The sequence below is a fragment of the Schistocerca gregaria genome, chromosome 9 (genome assembly GCF_023897955.1).
Source record: "Schistocerca gregaria isolate iqSchGreg1 chromosome 9, iqSchGreg1.2, whole genome shotgun sequence".
Classification (NCBI taxonomy): domain Eukaryota; kingdom Metazoa; phylum Arthropoda; class Insecta; order Orthoptera; family Acrididae; genus Schistocerca; species Schistocerca gregaria.
Genome location: NC_064928.1, coordinates 13220054 through 13237101, shown reverse-complemented (window position 1 = coordinate 13237101; position 17048 = coordinate 13220054).

The following is a 17048-nucleotide window of genomic DNA, read 5'->3' as shown; positions in this document are numbered from 1 at the left end:
TGTGGACTATCAGAGTGTTGATGAATTACAGAAATTGCATCGGGACTGAATACAACAGTCACCATGCGCACTTTCCTGCATGGGAATAATCTCTCTAACAGTCTACGCTTGGATTGTTCCCAGGAAGACCAGTAGTAGTTTCCGATGGACATCTGGAGGCATTCTGTAATCTGTGGAGTATCAGAGTGTTCATGACACACAGATATTGCATCGGGATTGAATACAACAGTCACCATGCGCACCTTCCTCCATGGGAGACATGTCTCAAACAGTCTACGCTTTGATCGTTCCCTGGAAGACCAGTAGTAGTTTCCGATGCACATCTTTAGGCATTCTGTAATCTGTGGACTATCAGAGTGTTGATGAAACACAGAAATTGCATCGGTATTGAATACAACAGTCACCATGCGCACTTTCCTCCATGTTAGTAATATCTCAAACAGTCTACGCTTTGATCGTTCCCTGGAAGACCAGTAGTAGTTTCCAACGCACATCTGGAGGCATTCTGTAATCTGTGGACCATCAGAGTGTTGATGAAACACAGAAATTGCATCGGGATTGAATACAACACTCACCATGAGCTCTTTCCTCCATGGGAGTAATGTCTCAAACAGTCTACGCTTTGATCGTTCCCTGGAAGACCAGTAGTAGTTTCCGATGCAAATCTGGTGGCATTCTGAAACCTGTGGACTATCAGAGTGTTGATGAAACACAGATATTGCATCGGGATTGAATACAACAGTCCCCATGCGCACTTTCCTCCACAGAAGTAATGTCTCAAACAGTCTACGCTTTGATCGTTCCCTAGAAGACCAGTAGTAGTTTCCGATGCACATCTGGTGGCATTCTGTAATATGTGGACTATCAGAGTGTTGTTGAAACTCAGATTTGCATCGGGATTGAATACAACAGTCACCATGCGCACTTTCCTTCTTGTTAGTAATGTCTCAAACAGTCTACGCTTTGATCGTTCCCTGGAAGAGCAGTAGTAGTTTCCGATGCACATCTGGAGACATTCTGTAATCTGTGGACTATCAGAGTGTTGATGAAACACAGAAATTGCATCGGGATTGAATACAACAGCCACCATTCGCACTTTCCTCCATTGGAGTAATGTCTCAAATAGTCTACGCTTCGATCGTTCCCTGGACGACCAGTATTAGTTTTCGGTGCAAATCTGGATGCATTCTGTAATCTTTGGACCTTCAAAGTGTTGATGAAAACAGAAATTGCATCGGGATTGAATACAACAGTCACCATGCGCACTTTCCTACGCGGGAGTAATGTCTCAAAGAGCCTGCGCTTTGATCGTTCCCTGGCAGACCAGTAGTAGTTTCCAATGCACATCTGGAGGCATTCTGTAATCTGTGGACCATCAGAGTGTTGATGAAACACAGAAATTGCATCGGGATTGAATACAACAGTCACCATGAGCTCTTTCCTCCATAGGATTAATGTCTCAAACAGTCTACGCTTTGATCGTTCCCTGGAAGACCAGTAGTAGTTTCCGATGCACATCTGGTGGCATTCCTTAATCTGTGGACTATCATAGTGTTGGTGAAACACAGAAATTGTATCGGGATTGAATACAACAGTCTCCATGCGCACTTTCCTCCATGGGAGTAATGTCTCAATTAGTCTACGCTTTGATCGTTCCCTGGAAGACCAGTAGTAGTTTTCGATGCACATTTGGATGCACTCTGTAATCTGTGGACGATCAGAGTGTTGAAGAAACAGATATTGCATCGGGATTGAATACAACAGTCACCATGCCCACTTTTCTCTATGGGAGTAATGTCTCAAACGGTCTACGCTTTGATCGTTCCCTGGAAGACCAGTAGTAGTTTCCAACGCACATCTGGAGGCATTCTGTAATCTGTGGACCATCAGGGTGTTGATGAAACACAGAAATTGCATCGGGATTGAATACAACACTCACCATGACCTCTTTCCTCCATGGGAGTAATGTCTCAAACAGTCTACGCTTTGATCGTTCCAGGGAAGACCAGTATTAGTTTTCGGTGCAAATCTGGATGCATTCTGTAATCTCTGAACCTTAAAAGTGTTGATGAAACACAGATATTTCATCGGAATTGAAAACAACAGTCACCATTCGCACTTGCCTATATGTTAGTAATGTCTCAAACATTCCACGCTTTGATCGTTCCCTGGAAGACCAGTGGTAGTTTCCAATGCACATCTGGAGGCATTCTGTAATCTGTGGACTATCAGAGAGTTGATGAAACACAGAAATTGCATCGGGATTTAATACAACAGTCACCATGCGCACTTACCTACACAGGAGTAATGTCGCAAACAGTCTACGCTTTGATCGTTCCCTAGAAGACCAGTAGTAGTTTCCGATGCACATCTGGTGGCATTCTGCAATCTGTGGACTATCAGAGTGTTGATGAAACACAGAAATTGCATCAATATTGAATACAACAGTCACCATGCGCACTTTCCTCCACGGGAGTAATGTCTCAAACAGTCTACGTTTTGATCGTTCCCTGGAAGACCAGTAGTAGTTTCCGATGCACATCTGGAGGCATTCTGTAATCTTTGGACCTTCAAAGTGTTGATATATCACAGATATTGCATCGGGATTGAATACAACAGTCACCATGCGCACTTTCCTCCATGTTAGTAATGACTCAAACAGTCTACGCATTGATCGTTCCCCGGAAGACCAGTGGTAGTTTCCAATGCACATCTGAAGGCATTCTGTAATCTATGGACTATCAGAGTGTTGATGAAACACAGAAATTGCATCGGGATGGAATACAACACTCACCATGCGCAATTTCCTCAATATGAGTAACGTCTGTAACAGTCTACGCTTTGATCGTACCTTGGAAGACCAGTAGTAGTTTCCGATGCACATCTGGAGGCATTCTGTAATCTGTGGACTATCAGAGTGTTGATGAAACACAGAAATTGAATCGGGATTGAATACATCAGTCACTTTGCGCACTCTCCTCCATGGGGGTAATCTCTCAAACAGTCTACGCTTTGATCGTTCCCTGGAAGTCCAGTAGTAGTTTCCGACGCACATCGGGATGCATTATGAAATCTGTGGACTAACTGAGTGTTGATGAAACACAGAAATTGCATCGGGATTGAATATAACAGTGGCCATGCGCACTTTCCTCCACGGGAGTAATGACTGAAACAGTCCACGTTTGATCGTTCCCTGGAAGACCAGTATTAGTTTTCGGTGCAAATCTGGATGCATTCTGTAATCTTTGGACCTTCAAAGTGTTGATGAAACACAGAAAGTGCATCGGAATTGAAAACAACAGTCACCATTCGCACTTGCCTCCATGTTAGTAATGTCTCAAACATTCCACGCTTTGATCGTTCCCTGGAAGACCAGTGGTAGTTTCCAATGCACATCTGGAGGCATTCTGTAATCTGTGGACTATGAGAGAGTTGATGAAACACAGAAATTGCATCGGGATTTAATACAACAGTCACCATGCGCACTTACCTACACTGGAGTAATGTCGCAAACAGTCTACGCTTTGATCGTTCCCTAGAAGATCAGTTGTAGTTTCCGATGCACATCTGGTGGCATTCTGCAGTCTGTGGACTATCAGTGTGTTGATGAAACACAGAAATTGCATCATGATTGAATACAACAGTCACCATGCGCACATTCCTCCACGGGAGTAATGTCTCAAACAGTCTACGTTTTGATCGTTCCCTGGAAGACCAGTAGTAGTTTCCGATTCACATCTGGAGGCATTCTGTAATCTGTGGACTATCAGAGTGTTGATGAATTACAGAAATTGCATCGGGACTGAATACAACAGTCACCATGCGCACTTTCCTGCATGGGAATAATCTCTCTAACAGACTACGCTTGGATTGTTCCCAGGAAGACCAGTAGTAGTTTCCGAAGGACATCTGGAGGCATTCTGTAATCTGTGGAGTATCAGAGTGTTCATGACACACAGAAATTGCATCGGGATTGAATACAACAGTCACCATGCGCACCTTCATCCATGGGAGACATGTCTCAAACAGTCTACGCTTTGATCGTTCCTTGGAAGACCAGTAGTAGTTTCCGATGCACATCTTTAGGCATTCTGTAATCTGTGGACTATCAGAGTGTTGATGAAACACGGAAATTGCATCGGTATAGAATACAACAGTCACCATGCGCACTTTCCTCCATGTTAGTAATATCTCAAACAGTCTACGCTTTGATCGTTCCCAGGAGGACCAGTGGTAGTTTTCAATGCACATCTGGATGCATTCTGTAATTTGTGGACTATCAGAGTGTTGATGAAACACAGAAATTGCATCGGGATTGAATTCAACAGTCACAATGCGCACGATCCTCCATAGGAGTAATGTCGGAAACAGTCCACGCTTTGATCGTTCCGTGGAAGACCCGTAGTATTTTCCGATGCACATCTGCTGGCATTCTGTAATCTGTGGACTATCAGAGTGTTAATGAAACACAGATATGGCATCGGGATTGAATACAACAGTCACCAAGCGCACTTTCCTCCACGGAAGTAATGTCTCCAACAGTCTACGCTTTGATTATTCCCTGGAAGACCAGTAGTAGTTTCCGATGCAAATCTGTAGACATTCTGTAATCTGTGGACCCTCAAAGTGTTGATGAAACACATATATTGCATCGGGATTGAATACAACAGTCACCATGCGCACTTTCTTCCATGTTACTAATGTCTCAACAGTCTACGCTTTGATAGTTCCCTGGAAGACCAGTGGTAGTTTCCAATGCACATATGGAGGCATTCTGTAATCTGTGGACTATCAGAGTGTTGATGAAACACAGAAATTGCATCGGGATTGAATACAACAGTCACCATGCGCACTTTCCTCCACGGGAGTAAGGTCTCAAACGGTCTACGCTTTGATCGTTCCCCGGAAGACCAGTAGTAGATTCCGATGCACGTCTGGTGGCATCCTGTAATCTGTGGACTATCAGAGTGTTGATGAAACACAGATATTGCATCGGGATTAAATACAACAGTCACCATGCCCACTTTCGTCCATGGGAGTAATGTCTCAAAGAGTCTGCGCTTTGATCGTTCCCTGGAAGACCAGTAGTAGTGTCCAATGCACATCTGGAGGCATTCTGTAATCTGTGGACCATCAGAGTGTTGACGAAACACAGAAATTGCATCGGGATTGAATACAACAGTCACCATGAGCTCTTTCCTCCATGGGATTAATGTCTCAAACAGTCTACGTTTTGATCGTTCCCTGTAAGACCAGTAGTAGTTTCCGATGCACATCTGGTGGCATTCTGAAACCTGTGGGCTATCAGCATGTTGAGGAAACACAGATATTGCATCGAGATTGAATACAACAGTCAGAATGCGCACTTTCCTACACAGGAGTAATGTCTCAAACCGTCTACGCTTTGATCGTTCCCTAGAAGACCAGTAGTAGTTTCCGATGCACATCTGGTGGCATTCTGTGATCTGTGGACTATCAGAGTGTTGTTGAAACACAGAAATTGCATCGGGATTGAATACAACAGTCACCATGCGCACTTTCCTTCGCGGGAGTAATGTCTCAAACAGTCTACGCTTTGATCGTTCCCTGGAAGACCAGTAGTCGTTTCCGATTCACATCTGGAGGCATTCTGTAATCTGTGGACTATCAGAGTGATGATGAATTACAGAAATTGCATCGGGACTGAAAACAACTGTCACCATGCGCACTTTCCTCCACATCAGTAATGTCTCAAACAGTCTACGCTTTGATCGTTCCCTGGAAGACCAGTAGTAGTTTCCGATGCACATCTGGTGGCATTCCTTAATCTGTGGACTATCATAGTGTTGGTGAAACACAGAAATTGTATCGGGATTGAAAACAACAGTCTCCATGCGCACTTTCCTCCATGGGAGTAATGTCTCAATTAGTCTACGCTTTGATCGTTCCCTGGAAGACCGGTAGTAGTTTTCGATGCACATCTGGATGCATTCTGTAATCTGTGGACGATCAGAGTGTTGATAAAAACACAGAAATTGCATCGGGATTGAATACAACAGTCACCATGCCCACTTTCCTCCATGGGAGTAATGTCTCAAACGGTCTACGCTTTGATCGTTCCCTGGAAGACCAGTAGTAGTTTCCAACGCACATCTGGAGGCATTCTGTAATCTGTGGACCATCAGGGTGTTGATGAAACACAGAAATTGCATCGGGATTGAATACAACACTCACCATGAGCTCTTTCCTCCATGGGAGTAATGTCTCAAACAGTCTACGCTTTGATCGTTCCCTGGAAGACCAGTAGTAGTTTCCGATGCAAATCTGGTGTCATTCTGAAACCTGTGGACTATCAGAGTGTTGATGAAACACAGATATTGCATCGGGATTGAATACAACAGTCACCATGCGCACTTTCCTCCACAGAAGTAATGTCTCAAACAGTCTACGCTTTGGTCGTTCCCTAGAAGACCAGTAGTAGTTTCCGATGCACATCTGGTGGCATTCTGTAATATGTGGACTATCAGAGTGTTGTTGAAACTCAGAAATTGAATCGGGATTGAATACAACAGTCACCATGCGCACTTTCCTTCATGTTAGTAATGTCTCAAACAGTCTACGCTTTGATCGTTCCCTGGAAGACCAGTAGTATTTTCCGATGCACATCTGGAGGCATTCTGTAATCTGTGGACTATCAGAGTGTTGATGAAACACAGAAATTGCATCGGGATTGAATACAACAGTCACCTTGCGCACTTTCCTCCATGTTAGTAATGACTCAAACAGTCTACGCATTGATCGTTCCCCGGAAGACCAGTGGTAGTTTCCAATGCACATCTGAAGGCATTCTGTAATCAATGGACTATCAGAGTGTTGATGAAACACAGAAATTGCATCGGGATGGAATACAACACTCACCATGCGCAATTTCCTCAAAATGAGTAACGTCTGTAACAGTCTACGCTTTGATCGTACCCTGGAAGACCAGTAGTAGTTTCCGATGCACATCTGGAGGCATTCTGTAATCTGTGGACTATCAGAGTGTTGATGAAACACAGAAATTGAATCGGGATTGAATACATCAGTCACCTTGCGCACTCTCCTCCATGGGAGTAATCTCTCAAACAGTCTACGCTTTGATCGTTCCCTGGAAGTCCAGTAGTAGTTTCCGACGCACATCGGGGTGCATTATGAAATCTGTGGACTAACTGAGTGTTGATGAAACACAGAAATTGCATCGGGATTGAATATAACAGTGACCATGCGCACTTTCCTCCACGGGAGTAATGCCTGAAACAGTCCACGCTTTGATCGTTCCCTGGAAGACCAGTAGTAGTTTCCGATGCACATCTGGAGGCATTCTGTAATCTGTGGACTATCAGAGTGTTGATGAAACACAGAAATTGCATCGGGATTGAATACAACAGCCACCATTCGCACTTTCCTCCATGGGAGTAATGTCTCAAATAGTCTACGCTTCGATCGTTCCCTGGAAGACCAGTATTAGTTTTCGGTGCAAATCTGGATGCATTCTGTAATCTTTGGACCTTCAAAGTGTTGATGAAACACAGAAAGTGCATCGGAATTGAAAACAACTGTCACCATTCGCACTTGCCTCCATGTTAGTAATGTCTCTAACATTCCACGCTTTGATCGTTCCCTGGAAGACCAGTGGTAGTTTCCAATGCACATCTGGAGGCATTCTGTAATCTGTGGACTATCAGAGAGTTGATGAAACACAGAAATTGCATCGGGATTTAATACAACAGTCACCATGCGCACTTACCTACACTGGAGTAATGTCGCAAACAGTCTACGCTTTGATCGTTCCCTAGAAGATCAGTTGTAGTTTCCGATGCACATCTGGTGGCAATCTGCAGTCTGTGGACTATCAGAGTGTTGATGAAACACAGAAATTGCATCATGATTGAATACAACAGTCACCATCCGCACATTCCTCCACGGGAGTAATGTCTCAAACAGTCTACGTTTTGATCGTTCCCTGGAAGACCAGTAGTAGTTTCCGATTCACATCTGGAGGCATTCTGTAATCTGTGGACTATCAGAGTGTTGATGAATTACAGAAATTGCATCGGGACTGAATACAACTGTCACCATGCGCACTTTCCTCCACAGGAGTAATGTCTCAAACAATCTACGCTTTGATCGTTCCCTGGAAGACCAATAGTAGTTTCCGATGCACATCTAGTCGCATTCCTTAATCTGTGGACTATCATAGTATTGGTGAAACACAGAAATTGTATCGGGATTGAATACAACAGTCTCCATGCGCACTTTCCTCCATGGGAGTAATGTCTCAATTAGTCTACGCTTTGATCGTTCCCTGGAAGACCAGTAGTAGTTTTCGATGCACATTTGGATGCATTCTGTAATCTGTGGACGATCAGAGTGTTGAAGAAACAGATATTGCATCGGGATTGAATACAACAGTCACCATGCCCACTTTCCTCCATGGGAGTAATGTCTCAAACGGTCTACGCTTTGATCGTTCCCTGGAAGACCAGTAGTACTTTCCAACGGACATCTGGAGGCATTCTGTAATCTGTGGACCATCAGAGTGTTGATGAAACACAGAAATTGCATCGGGATTGAATACAACAGTCACCATGAGCTCTTTCCTCCATGGGAGTAATGTCTGAAACAGTCTACGCTTTGATCGTTCCCTGGAAGACCAGTAGTAGTTTCCGATGCAAATCTGGTGGCATTCTGAAACCTGTGGACTATCAGAGTGTTAATGAAACACAGATATTGCATCGGGATTGAATACAACAGTCACCATGCGCACTTTCCTTCATGTTAGTAATGTCTCAAACAGTCTACGCATTGATCGTTCCCCGGAAGACCAGTAGTAGTTTCCGATGCACATCTGGAGGCATTCTGTAATCTATGGACTATCAGAGTGTTGATGAAACACAGAATTGCATCGGGATGGAATACAACACTCACCATGCGCAATTTCCTCAATATGAGTAACATCTGTAACAGTCTACGCTTTGATCGTACCTTGGAAGACCAGTAGTAGTTTCCGATGCACATCTGGAGGCATTCTGTAATCTGTGGACTATCAGAGTGTTGATGAAACACAGAAATTGAATCGGGATTGAATATATCAGTCACCTTGCGCACTCTCCTCCATGGGAGTAATCTCTCAAACAGTCTACGCTTTGATCGTTCCCTGGAAGTCCAGTAGTAGTTTCCGATGCACATCGGGATGCATTATGAAATCTGTGGACTAACTGAGTGTTGATGAAACACAGAAATTGCATCGGGATTGAATATAACAGTGACCATGCGCACTTTCCTCCACGGGAGTAATGCCTGAAACAGTCCACGCTTTGATCGTTCCCTGGAAGACCAGTAGTAGTTTCCGATGCACATCTGGAGGCATTCTGTAATCTGTGGACTATCAGAGTGTTGATGAAACACAGAAATTGCATCGGGATTGAATACAACAGCCACCATTCGCACTTTCCTCCATGGGAGTAATGTCTCAAATAGTCTACGATTCGATCGTTCCCTGGAAGACCAGTATTAGTTTTCGGTGCAAATCTGGATGCATTCTGTAATCTTTGGACCTTTAAAGTGTTGATGAAACACAGAAAGTGCATCGGAATTGAAAACAACAGTCACCATTCGCCCTTGCCTCCATATTAGTAATGTCTCAAACATTCCACGCTTTGATCGTTCCCTGGAAGACCAGTGGTAGTTTCCAATGCACATCTGGAGGCATTCTGTAATCTGTGGACTATCAGAGAGTTGATGAAACACAGAAATTGCATCGGGATTTAATACAACAGTCACCATGCGCACTTTCCTTCATGTTAGTAATGTCTCAAACAGTCTACGCTTTGATCGTTCCCTGGAAGACCAATAGTAGTTTCCGATGCACATCTGGAGGCATTCTGTAATCTGTGGACTATCAGAGTGTTGATGAAACACAGAAATTGCATCGGGATTGAATACAACAGACACCATTCGCACTTTCCTCCATGGGAGTAATGTCTCAAATAGTCTACGCTTCGATCGTTCCCTGGAAGACCAGTATTAGTTTTCGGTGCAAATCTGGATGAATTCTTTAATCCCTGGACCTTCAAAGTGTTGATGAAACACAGAAATTGCATCGGAATTGAAAACAACAGGCACCATTCGCACTTGCCTCCATGTTAGTAATGTCTCAAACATTCCACGCTTTGATCGTTCCCTGGAAGAACCGTGGTAGTTTCCAATGCACATCTGGAGGCATTCTGTAACCTGTGGACTATCAGAGAGTTGATGAAACACAGAAATTGCATCAGGATTGAATACAATAGTCACCATGCGCACTTTCCTTCGCGGGAGTAATGTCTCAAAGAGTCTGCGCTTTGATCGTTCCCTGGCAGACCAGTAGTAGTATCCAATGCAAATCTGGAGGCATTCTGTAGTCTGTGGACCATCAGAGTGTTGATGAAACACAGAAATTGCATCGGGATTGAATACAACAGTCACCATGAACTCTTTCCTCCATGGGAGTAATGTCTCAATTAGTCTACGCTTTGATCGTTCCCTGGAAGACCAGTAGTAGTTTTCGATGCACATTTGATTGCATTCTGTAAACTGTGGACGATCAGAGTGTTGAAGAAACAGATATTGCATCGGGATTGAATACAACAGTCACCATGCCCACTTTTCTCTATGGGAGTAATGTCTCAAACGGTCTACGCTTTGATCGTTCCCTGGAAGACCAGTAGTAGTTTCCAACGCACATCTGGAGGCATTCTGTAATCTGTGGACCATCAGAGTGTTGATGAAACACAGAAATTGCGTCGGGGTTGAATACAACAGTCACCATGAGCTCTTTCCTCCATGGGAGTAATGTCTCAAACAGTCTACGCTTTGATCGTTCCCTGGAAGACCAGTAGTAGTTTCCGATGCAAATCTGGTGGCATTCTGAAACCTGTGGACTATCAGAGTGTTGATGAAACACAGATATTGCATCGGGATTGAAAACAACAGTCACCATGCGCACTTTCCTCCACAGAAGTAATGTCTCAAACAGTCTACGCTTTGGTCGTTCCCTAGAAGACCAGTAGTAGTTTCCGATGCACATCTGGTGGCAATCTGTAATATGTGGACTATCAGAGTGTTGTTGAAACTCAGAAATTGCATCTTGATTGAATACAACAGTCACCATGCGCACTTTCCTTCATGTTAGTAATGTCTCAAACAGTCTACGCTTTGATCGTTCCCTGGAAGACCAGTAGTATTTTCCGATGCACATCTGGAGGCATTCTGTAATCTCTGGACCTTCAAAGTGTTGATGAAACACAGAAATTGCATCGGAATTGAAAACAACAGTCACCATTCGCACTTGCCTATATGTTAGTAATGTCTCAAACATTCCACGCTTTGATCGTTCCCTGGAAGACCAGTAGTAGTTTTCGATGCACATTTGGATGCATTCTGTAATCTGTGGACGATCAGAGTGTTGAAGAAACAGATATTGCATCAGGATTGAATACAACAGTCACCATGCCCACTTTCCTCCATGGGAGTAATGTCTCAAACGGTCTACGCTTTGATCGTTCCCTGGAAGACCAGTAGTAGTTTCCAACGCACATCTGGAGGCATTCTGTAATCTGTGGACCATCAGAGTGTTAATGAAACACAGAAATTGCATCGGGATTGAATACAACAGTCACCATGTGCTCTTTCCTCCATGGGAGTAATGTCTGAAACAGTCTACGCTTTGATCGTTCCCTGGAAGACCAGTAGTAGTTTCCGATGCAAATCTGGTGGCATTCTGAAACCTGTGGACTATCAGAGTGTTGATGAAACACAGATATTGCATCGGGATTGAATACAACAGTCAACATGCGCACTTTCCTCCACAGAAGTAATGTCACAAACAGTCTACGCTTTGATCGTTCCCTAGAAGACCAGTAGTAGTTTCCGATGCACATCTGGTGGCATTCTGTAATATGTGGACTATCAGAGTGTTGTTGAAACTCAGAAATTGCATCGGGATTGAATAAAACAGTCACCATGCGCACTTTCCTTCGTGGGAGTAATGTCTCAAAGAGTCTACGCTTTGATCGTTCCCTGGCAGACCAGTAGTAGTTTCCAATGCAAATCTGGAGGCATTCTGTAGTCTGTGGACCATCAGAGTGTTGATGAAACACAGAAATTGCATCGGGATTGAATACAACAGTCACCATGAACTCTTTCCTCCATGGGAGTAATGTCTCAATTAGTCTACGCTTTGATCGTTCCCTGGAAGACCAGTAGTAGTTTTCGATGCACATTTGGATGCATTCTGTAATCTGTGGACGATCAGAGTGTTGAAGAAACAGATATTGCATCGGGATTGAATACAACAGTCACCATGCCCACTTTTCTCTATGGGAGTAATGTCTCAAACGGTCTACGCTTTGATCGTTCCCTGGAAGACCAGTAGTAGTTTCCAACGCACATCTGGAGGCATTCTGTAATCTGTGGACCATCAGAGTGTTGATGAAACACAGAAATTGCGTCGGGGTTGAATACAACAGTCACCATGAGCTCTTTCCTCCATGGGAGTAATGTCTCAAACAGTCTACGCTTTGATCGTTCCCTGGAAGACCAGTAGTAGTTTCCGATGCAAATCTGGTGGCATTCTGAAACCTGTGGACTATCAGAGTGTTGATGAAACACAGATATTGAATCGGGATTGAAAACAACAGTCACCATGCGCACTTTCCTCCACAGAAGTAATGTCTCAAACAGTCTACGCTTTGGTCGTTCCCTAGAAGACCAGTAGTAGTTTCCGATGCACATCTGGTGGCAATCTGTAATATGTGGACTATCAGAGTGTTGTTGAAACTCAGAAATTGCATCGGGATTGAATACAACAGTCACCATGCGCACTTTCCTGCATGTTAGTAATGTCTCAAACAGTCTACGCTTTGATCGTTCCCTGGAAGACCAGTAGTATTTTCCGATGCACATCTGGAGGCATTCTGTAATCTCTGGACCTTCAAAGTGTTGATGAAACACAGAAATTGCATCGGAATTGAAAACAACAGTCACCATTCGCACTTGCCTATATGTTAGTAATGTCTCAAACATTCCACGCTTTGATCGTTCCCTGGAAGACCAGTAGTAGTTTTCGATGCACATTTGGATGCATTCTGTAATCTGTGGACGATCAGAGTGTTGAAGAAACAGATATTGCATCGGGATTGAATACAACAGTCACCATGCCCACTTTCCTCCATGGGAGTAATGTCTCAAACGGTCTACGCTTTCATCGTTCCCTGGAAGACCAGTAGTAGTTTCCAACGCACATCTGGAGGCATTCTGTAATCTGTGGACCATCAGAGTGTTGATGAAACACAGAAATTGCATCGGGATTGAATACAACAGTCACCATGAGCTCTTTCCTCCATGGGAGTACTGTCTGAAACAGTCTACGCTTTGATCGTTCCCTGGAAGACCAGTAGTAGTTTCCGATGCAAATCTGGTGGCATTCTGAAACCTGTGGACTATCAGAGTGTTGATGAAACACAGATATTGCATCGGGATTGAATACAACAGTCACCATGCGCACTTTCCTCCACAGAAGTAATGTCACAAACAGTCTACGCTTTGATCGTTCCCTAGAAGACCAGTAGTAGTTTCCGATGCACATCTGGTGGCATTCTGTAATATGTGGACTATCAGAGTGTTGTTGAAACTCAGAAGTTGCATCGGGATTGAATACAACAGTCACCATGCGCACTTTCCTTCATGTTAGTAATGTCTCAAACAGTCTACGCTTTGATCGTTCCCTGGAAGACCAGTAGTAGTTTCCGATGCACATCTGGAGGCATTCTGTAATCTGTGGACTATCAGAGTGTTGATGAAACACAGAAATTGCATCGGGATTGAATACAACAGACACCATTCGCACTTTCCTCCATGGGAGTAATGTCTCAAATAGTCTACGCTTCGATCGTTCCCTGGAAGACCAGTACTAGTTTTCGGTGCAAATCTGGATGCATTCTGTAATCCCTGGACCTTCAAAGTGTTGATGAAACACAGAAATTGCATCGGAATTGAAAACAACAGTCACCAATCGCACTTGCCTCCATGTTAGTAATGTCTCAAACATTCCACGCTTTGATCGTTCCCTGGAAGACCCGTGGTAGTTTCCAATGCACATCTGGAGGCATTCTGTAACCTGTGGACTATCAGAGAGTTGATGAAACACAGAAATTGAATCAGGATTGAATACAACAGTCACCATGCGCACTTTCCTTCGCGGGAGTAATGTCTCAAAGAGTCTGCGCTTTGATCGTTCCCTGGCAGACCAGTAGTAGTTTCCAATGCACATCTGGAGGCATTCTGTAGTCTGTGGACCATCAGAGTGTTGATGAAACACTGAAAATGCATCGGGATTGAATACAACAGTCACCATGAACTCTTTCCTCCATGGGAGTAATGTCTCAATTAGTCTACGCTTTGATCGTTCCCTGGAAGACCAGTAGTAGTTTTCGATGCACATTTGGATGCATTCTGTAATCTGCGGACGATCAGAGTGTTGAAGAAACAGATATTGCATCGGGATTGAATACAACAGTCACCATGCCCACTTTTCTCTATGGGAGTAATGTCTCAAACGGTCTACGCTTTGATCGTTCCCTGGAAGAACAGCAGTAGTTTCCAACGCACATCTGGAGGCATTCTGTAATCTGTGGACCATCAGAGTGTTGATGAAACACAGAAATTGCATCGGGATTGAATACAACAGTCACCATGAGCTCTTTCCTCCATGGGAGTAATGTCTCAAACAGTCTACGCTCTGATCGTTCCCTGGAAGACCAGTAGTAGTTTCCGATGCAAATCTGGTGGCATTCTGAAACCTGTGGACTATCAGAGTGTTGATGAAACACAGATATTGCATCGGGATTGAATACAACAGTCACCATGCGCACATTCCTCCACAGAAGTAATGTCTCAAACAGTCTACGCTTTGGTCGTTCCCTAGAAGACCAGTAGTAGTTTCCGATGCACATCTGGTGGCATTCTGCAATCTGTGGACTATCAGAGTGTTGATGAAACACAGAAATTGCATCATGATTGAATACAACAGTCACCATGCGCACTTTCCTCCACGGGAGTAATGTCTCAAACAGTCTACGTTTTGATCGTTCCCTGGAAGACCAGTAGTAGTTTCCGATGCACATCTGGAGGCATTCTGTAATCTTTGGACCTTCAAAGTGTTGACATAACACAGATATTGCATCGGGATTGAATACAACAGTCACCATGCGCACTTTCCTCCATGTTAGTAATGTCTCAAACAGTCTACGCATTGATCGTTCCCCGGAAGACCAGTGGTAGTTTCCAATGCACATCTGAAGGCATTCTGTAATGTATGGACTATCAGAGTGTTGATGAAACACAGAAATTGCATCGGGATGGAATACAACACTCACCATGCGCAATTTCCTCAATATGAGTAACGTCTGTAACAGTCTACGCTTTGATCGTACCCTGGAAGACCAGTAGTTGTTTCCGATGCACAACTGGAGGCATTCTGTAATCTTTGGACTATCAGAGTGTTGATGAAACACAGAAATTGATTCGGGATTGAATACATCAGTCACCTTGCGCACTCTCCTCCATGGGAGTAATCTCTCAAACAGTCTACGCTTTGATCGTTCCCTGGAAGGCCAGTAGTAGTTTCCGATGCACATCGGGATGCATTATGAAATCTGTGGACTAACTGAGTGTTGAAGAAACACAGAAATTGCATCGGGATTGAATATAACAGTGACCATGCGCACTTTCCTCCACGGGAGTAATGCCTGAAACAGTCCACGCTTTGATCGTTCCCTGGAAGACCAGTAGTAGTTTCCGATGCACATCTGGAGGCATTCTGTAATCTGTGGACTATCAGAGTGTTGATGAAACACAGAAATTGCATCGGGATTGAATACAACAGCCACCATTCGCACTTTCCTCCATGGGAGTAATGTCTCAAATAGTCTACGCTTCGATCGTTCTTTGGAAGACCAGTATTAGTTTTCGGTGCAAATCTGGATGCATTCTGTAATTTTTGGACCTTCAAAGTGTTGATGAAACACAGAAATTGCATCGGAATTGAAAACAACAGTCACCATTCGCACTTGCCTCCATGTTAGTAATGTCTCAAACATTCCACGCTTTGATCGTTCCCTGGAAGAACAGTGGTAGTTTCCAATGCACATCTGGAGGCATTCTGTAATATGTGGACTATCAGAGAGTTGATGAAACACAGAAATTGCATCGGGATTTAATACAACAGTCACCATGCGCACTTACCTACACAGGAGTAATGTCGCAAACAGTCTACGCTTTGATCGTTCCCTAGAAGACCAGTTGTAGTTTCCGATGCACATCTGGTGGCATTCTGCAATCTGTGGACTATCAGAGTGTTGATGAAACACAGAAATTGCATCATTATTGAATACAACAGTCACCATGCGCACATTCCTCCACGGGAGTAATGTCTCAAACAGTCTACGTTTTGATCGTTCCCTGGAAGACCAGTAGTAGTTTACGATTCACATCTGGAGGCATTCTGTAATCTGTGGACTATCAGAGTGTTGATGAATATCAGATATTGCATCGGGACTGAATACAACTGTCACCATGCGCACTTTCCTCCACAGGAGTAATGTCTCAAACAGTCTACGCTTTGATCGTTCCCTGGAAGACCAGTAGTAGTTTCCGGTGCACATCTAGTGGCATTCCTTAATCTGTGGACTATCATATTGTTGGTGAAACACAGATATTGTATCGGGATTGAATACAACAGTCTCCATGCGCACTTTCCTCCATGGGAGTAATGTCTCAATTAGTCTACGTTTTGATCGTTCCCTGGAAGACCAGTAGTAGTTTTCGATGCACATTTGGATGCATTCTGTAATCTGTGGACGATCAGAGTGTTGAAGAAACAGATATTGCATCGGGATTGAATACAACAGTCACCATGCCCACTTTCCTCCATGGGAGTAATGTCTCAAACGGTCTACGCTTTCATCGTTCCCTGGAAGACCAGTAGTAGT